This window comes from Podarcis muralis, chromosome 2, assembly GCF_964188315.1.
Source record: "Podarcis muralis chromosome 2, rPodMur119.hap1.1, whole genome shotgun sequence".
Classification (NCBI taxonomy): Eukaryota; Metazoa; Chordata; class Lepidosauria; order Squamata; family Lacertidae; genus Podarcis; species Podarcis muralis.
The window spans coordinates 89,002,631-89,008,891 of NC_135656.1; positions in this window are offsets into that span (position 1 = coordinate 89,002,631).

Here is a 6,261-nt window from a genome sequence, read left to right on the forward strand (position 1 = left end):
CCCTCTGCATGCAGAGAAGGTAAAATGGTAGTCCTTTGTCCATGGTGGGGGCAGGGGGAGAGTATGGGCAGGGGAGAGCAGTGAAGAAATGGGACAGTGGACAAATGGGGCAGGAGTTGTTGGCTCAGTTGTCTTAAAGTTTTTAAAACTATAGGATCTCAAAGTATTTAGTTCTGTTTTACAGAGCCTGGAAATCAATGTGGAAGCCATGTTACAACCAACATTGAAAAATGTTGCTTGTTTGACTTGAGATTGAGGCTGGACCAAATGAGAAGAACCAAGTGACAGTAGTAACTCCTAACTCTGTGGCCTAAGGGTTGGTTGTAGGATTAAAGGCTCCCATTCTTGGCAGAGTACTACAAATGCTGCTGTTGCTGTGCAATCCTCTGTCATGGTTCCTCATAACAGTCAATGGACATCAGAGAGGTTAAAACAATAAAGCTACTTACTGGACAGAGCTCAGAGGGTTAGGATACAGATGGGCAGCTTGAAAAGTAATGACAGTGTAGTCCAGCACTGCCAGAGAAGGAAAGGAGATGGAGATGAATAGGAAAGATAACATAGGGAAGTTCTGACAGCTAGAGGAATAGTCCATTTGCCTCCGTAAACTACCACAACACCCGGACCTTTCACTTGCTGTCATATATACTGTTACCGCTACTACGACTGTCATCAGTTTTAACAGGCACTTGGTTTAGATGCCAGGTTACTATCACAACCATAACTGTTCTTCATAACATGTTCTCCTGGAAACACAGTGGTTTATGAGCTCCGTTTTTAGGCCAACGGCCTATTTTGCTTACTCCAAGCAACCAGTCTCCTCACCAAATGGCTACTACCATTTAACTTAAGGGGAAGACAGGATTCCCACCCCCACCCCCCACACCATTGCTCCTTCTTCCATGCCACAAACACAATTCTTCAAACTAAACAAGAAGGTCCTTTATCAAGGAATCTCCACAACTAGAAACACACTGAACAAAAAATATGGGCAGGCATAATTTAGGGCAATGTAATATGTGAAGAAGGGATGTGAAGAAGGTTTAAACCACAGAGCCTAGGATTTGCCAATCAGAAGGTCGGCGGTTCAAATCCCCGCGACAGGGTGAGCTCCCATTGCTCGGTCCCTGCTCCTGCCAACCTAGCAGTTCAAAAGCACGTCAAAGTGCAAGGAGATAAATAGGGACCGCTCTGGTGGGAAGGTAAACGGCATTTCCGTGCGCTGCTCTGGTTCGCCAGGTGCAGCTTAGTCATGCTGGCCACATGACCCGGAAGGTGTCTGTGGACAAAGTTGGCTCCCTCGGCCTATAGAGTGAGATGAGCGCGCAACCCCAGAGTCGGTCACGACTGGACCTAATGGTCAGGGGTCCATTTACCTTTACCTAAGATGTGAAGAAACTTTATCTGTGTGTTTAGGTTGGTGGGGTATGGTGTGTGTGAGGGGAGTGTAAAGAGAAACATTTAGTCATGTGAGCCCTCAACTCCAGTGTGTTGTCCATGTTTATCACCTCTGGAAAGACTAAGCATAGTATAACACTAGAAAATGTTCTCTCTCTCTCTCTCTCTCTCTCTCTCTCTCTCTCTCTCTCTTTTTTTTTTTTTTTGCAAATGGGTCAAGTAATACAGGGCACAGCTGAGTGTGTGCGATGAAGTTACTTTGCATTTAATTTTCATCTGCTTACCCTGTTGCCTCTCGGCACTTTTATCCCACAGCACCAGGTGTCTCCCGAAAAATGTGTGTCGGCATCAAGCATACCCACAAATAGTAAACAGGGTCTCTGAAATTCAAAGCGCGTTCTCTCCACCCCCTGCTTATCTGAGGATGGCGTCCCAGATGTTGTTTATGCTCATTTTTCAGGATTCATGTTAATTAGCATGGAGATAGTTATATGCATTTCCCTGCCAGTTGGTTGGAGCAGAATGATCACTGACTAATTAGCATTTAGCATGCCGCGACCATGGTTTATTCAGTATTTAGTTACATTCTCAATACCTTCACTCCCAAGGCAGTTGTGCTGCCTTCCTCCTAGGTGAGGGGAAGGTGAGTGGAGTGGTTTTTAACAAACCTGCAGAGACCAGGTAAGCATAATTCCTACGTCAGTTGACAAAGAGTTTGGGTTCTGCATTATTGGTCAGGTATCCGGAACAGTGGGATGTGGGTGGCACTGTGGGTTAAAACCACAGAGCCTAGGGCTTGCCGTTCAGAAGGTCAGCGGTTCGAATCCCCACAACGGGGTGAGCTCTCGTTGCTCGGTCCCTGCTCCTGCCAACCTAGCAGTTCGAAAGCACGTCAAAGTGCAAGTAGATAAATAGGTACCACTCTGGCAGGAAGGTAAACGGCGTTTCCGTGCGCTGCTCTGGTTCGCCAGAAGTGGCTTAGTCATGCTGGCCACATGACCCGGAAGCTGTACGCCAGCTCCCTCGGCCAGTAAAGTGAGATGAGCGTTGCAACCCCAGAGTCGGCCACGACTGGACCTAATGGTCAGGGGTCCCGTTATCTTTACCTATCCGGAACAGTAAGTTGCTTCCCATAGGGTAGCAATGGAGGGAAAGAATGAGCTGATTTGTGACAGGTATAAGCCCTTTTCCAGGTATTATTGCCCTAAAAAGGGGGACGCGGGTGGCGCTGTGGGTAAAACATCAGCGCCTAGGACTTGCCGATCGTCAGGTCGGCGGTTCGAATCCCCACGGCGGGGTGCGCTCCCGTCGTTCGGTCCCAGCGCCTGCCAACCTAGCAGTTCGAAAGCACCCCCGGGTGCAAGTAGATAAATAGGGACCGCTTACCAGCGGGAAGGTAAACGGCGTTACGTGTGCTGTGCTGGCTCGCCAGATGCAGCTTGTCATGCTGGCCACATGACCCAGAAGTGTCTGCGGACAGCGCTGGCTCCCGGCCTATAGAGTGAGATGAGCGCACAACCCTAGAGTCTGGCAAGACTGGCCCGTACGGGCAGGGGTACCTTTACCTTTACCTATTGCCCTAAAAGAAGAGCGTAACTGCAGGGATGCACATTCAGTCCTGCCACCAGGTTTGCACAAATTCTCCAACCTCTTGAGCCTTGTGGTGAGCCTTGTGTATCAGTGGAAGCTCCATGTGCTATTTATTGAGAACCCAGACTTCTCAAATTGCATACAGAGCCTCCACAGATGTGCAATATTCCATACTAACATTTCCCCAATGTTGTAACCTTACCATTGACAAGTAATGGCATAAAAATATATCCTCCTAAGATGCATTGATCTCCTGTCCTACGGACCTGCCACTTGGCTATTTGTAACCTGTGCATTGCCAACTTCTCTGTTCTTAAACAGTTAACATTAGGAAGCTGAATGGAAATAATGGGGAAGAAAAATACATAGCAGAAAACGAGCAAAACCACTTTCCATAACATATTTTGTACAAAGCAGCACATACTGAGATAAGGTACAGTGAGCAATTGAAATTGCATTCTCCGGCATGGAAATGGGCCACAAATACTTCAGCTTTGAGTAGTGCTTAGCTAGCGTTTTCATTTGCATCCAACTCCTCATATTATCTTCCATTACATTTTTGTATTAAATGAAAAGAAACCAAATAAAGCACTTGTGATAATAAAAACTGTTGAGAGGAAAGGCATTTTCAGCATGTAGTCCATGGACATCTTTTTCCAGGAAAGAGCAACTTTCCAACAAATGCTTTTGCTTCAAAGAGCAGCTCTGTATTTTATGGCCGGGAGCATGTCAGGATATGGAGGGGAGCCAGCAAAGTGCCCCTCTTAAATTGCTGGACAGTCCAAACCTGATGGTGGCAGCTCTGCAGTCTACACTAGGCAGCCCAGACCCACATTGCCCCTGACACAGCATCACTGCAGGACATTGCGGGTAATTCTAGCAGTGGACAGCTTCCAGATCTAGCCTCCCAATGTAAGGAGCCTGGGTTCAGTGTCAGTACTGGGGCCTTATCAGCTGCCCATGGATTCTGGATGCTCACACCATTTATGGAACACTTCTATAATGAGCTGGGGGAATGGGAGAATTAAGGGGAGCTGAAAAACTGGATGAGGAAAAATGAGAGACAGCTCCTCCTGCTTCTCTCTCATAAGACCACAGTACCTGCTGATGGAAAATGAAAGGAGTCTTCTAATTCCTTTCATTATCCCCTGCATTGTGATTACACACTCTAAGTAGGGAATGGCAACCCCTCTAATTTCTGCTTAAGACATCTTTGGTCTATGGGGCATCTGGAAAATATAACATGTGAAGTGACACTTGAAAGGGGGATCTGTGGTTCTGGGAAGCTTCTCCTTCTCCAGCTTCAAAGAAGCCTGAATGATGTTGAATTTAAATATCATTATCTTAACTTGTGCACTTCCTAAATGGTCAAAGGCGGGGGTTGAAGGCGCCACTGTGTCTGCCAGTACCTCCGACAGCATCCACTAAATATCTCATTCAATATTCCTTGAAAAATCCACAATGTATGAGAAACTTTTCCTGCTCACTTTCTCATGCCACATCCCTACCACCACCATTTTGTGTTATGTCACAACCTCGGCCATTTTGTAATTGGCACCCACAACTCTTTCTCAAAGTTCCCCAAAAGGTGGACAACGCCTGGATGAGGTGTTACTAAGCTGCTCTGAACACTGATGAACCTTCCCATGGAAGCATGGGAACGATCGTGGAATATGGATATGAAAATGATATGTTGATAGTATCTAACATGGAGTAAATTGGCAAAAATGTATAAATCTAAATCAAATAAGTGTTGGAAATGTATAGAGAAGGAAGGTTCTTTATATCATATGTGGTGGTCTTGTAATGAGATTAAAGCTTACTGGGAAATGACATATAATGAATTGAAAAGGATGTTTAAAATAACCTTTGTTAAAAAAACACATAGAAGCTTTTCCTTTGGGAATTATAGGGACAGAACTACCTAAACTGTATAGAAACTTATTCATGTATGCTACTACAGCAGCAAGAATGTTACTCACCCCCAAATGGAAAGAAGCAGAAGTCCCAGCAAAAGAAGAATGGATACAAAAACATATGGAATAAGCAGAAATGGCAAAACTTACCCAAAGAATAAGAAATCAAAGATAATGAACTTTTTATAAAAGCATGGAAATGGTTCATTGAATATTTACAGATAAAGTGTAAACAGATAAGAACTTTGGCAGGATTATTGTAAACCTGCAGTTTTATCAGAGTATATATTTAAAGTAGATGAATAAATGAGCAAATTAAGTTAATTTGGTTATGCAGAAGATATTAAAAATAAATTTAAGGAACTGCAGGAACAGGGGGAAGGAAGTCACGTTTTGAAATGTTACAATGATTGTAAAATTAGTGAAATGTATAAACCTGAAAAGCATAATCTTCTTTTTTTTAAAAAAAGGACACTGCCGAACCTTTCTACCCTGGATTATTCAAAATGCAGCACACAGGTATCTATTGCTTCCACAAACACCTCATATGATGAGAATGAGAAAAGGAGTGGGAGCCTTGCATGCCAATTATTTACCTTGGAATCAAGCTCCTACAAAGCAGATTCAAGTACAAAGATCTCCTGCTATGCTTGGATTATAGGTCCTGTCTAATACATCTTTTCCCCATCCTGAGGTAAACACTGGCCTTGCCTTTAGAACCCTTCACAGCCCAAGATAGGGTACCGAAAGGATTGTCTGACTCCACATGTGCCTGCCTAGAAACTAAGATCCTCATAAGAGGGCATTCTCTGGGTTCCTGTGCTGCCTGAGGTGTGGTGGGTGGTTGCCAGCAACAGGGCCTTTTTCTTGGTGGCGCCCCAGATTTAAATTGTTCTCAGGGCACAAACTAAACCTTCATCACCTGCAGGTGGGTCTTTACAGAGTGGTGAGGAGACTCCTGTATCCTCAGCCTTGCCATGCACAATTACTGGGGTGCAAGATAGGGCCTGGATTGGGTCTGATGCTGTGGCAAGATGGCAGCGAGACACTGGATCCTGGACTGACTCAGCCCCACTCCTTCACCAGCTCCAGAACACTGCATTTCTAAGCCATCCATTGGCTGGTGCTTGTAAGCATCCCGGTGACAGAGGACTCCTACCTGCATGTTCATTGAACAGCTTTTGCTCTATGCTGAAGATGCATCTCCGTACCCTGGTCTTTGACAGGTAAGGCATTTTGCTTTGGGCATCGCTCTGTCAACAGTGGATGGCAGCAAGCCAGCTTAGCTGGGAGAGTTGTGTGGAGGAAGACGTATGCCCACCACAAGGGGGAGTTGAATTGCTCTGTTATCCACAAT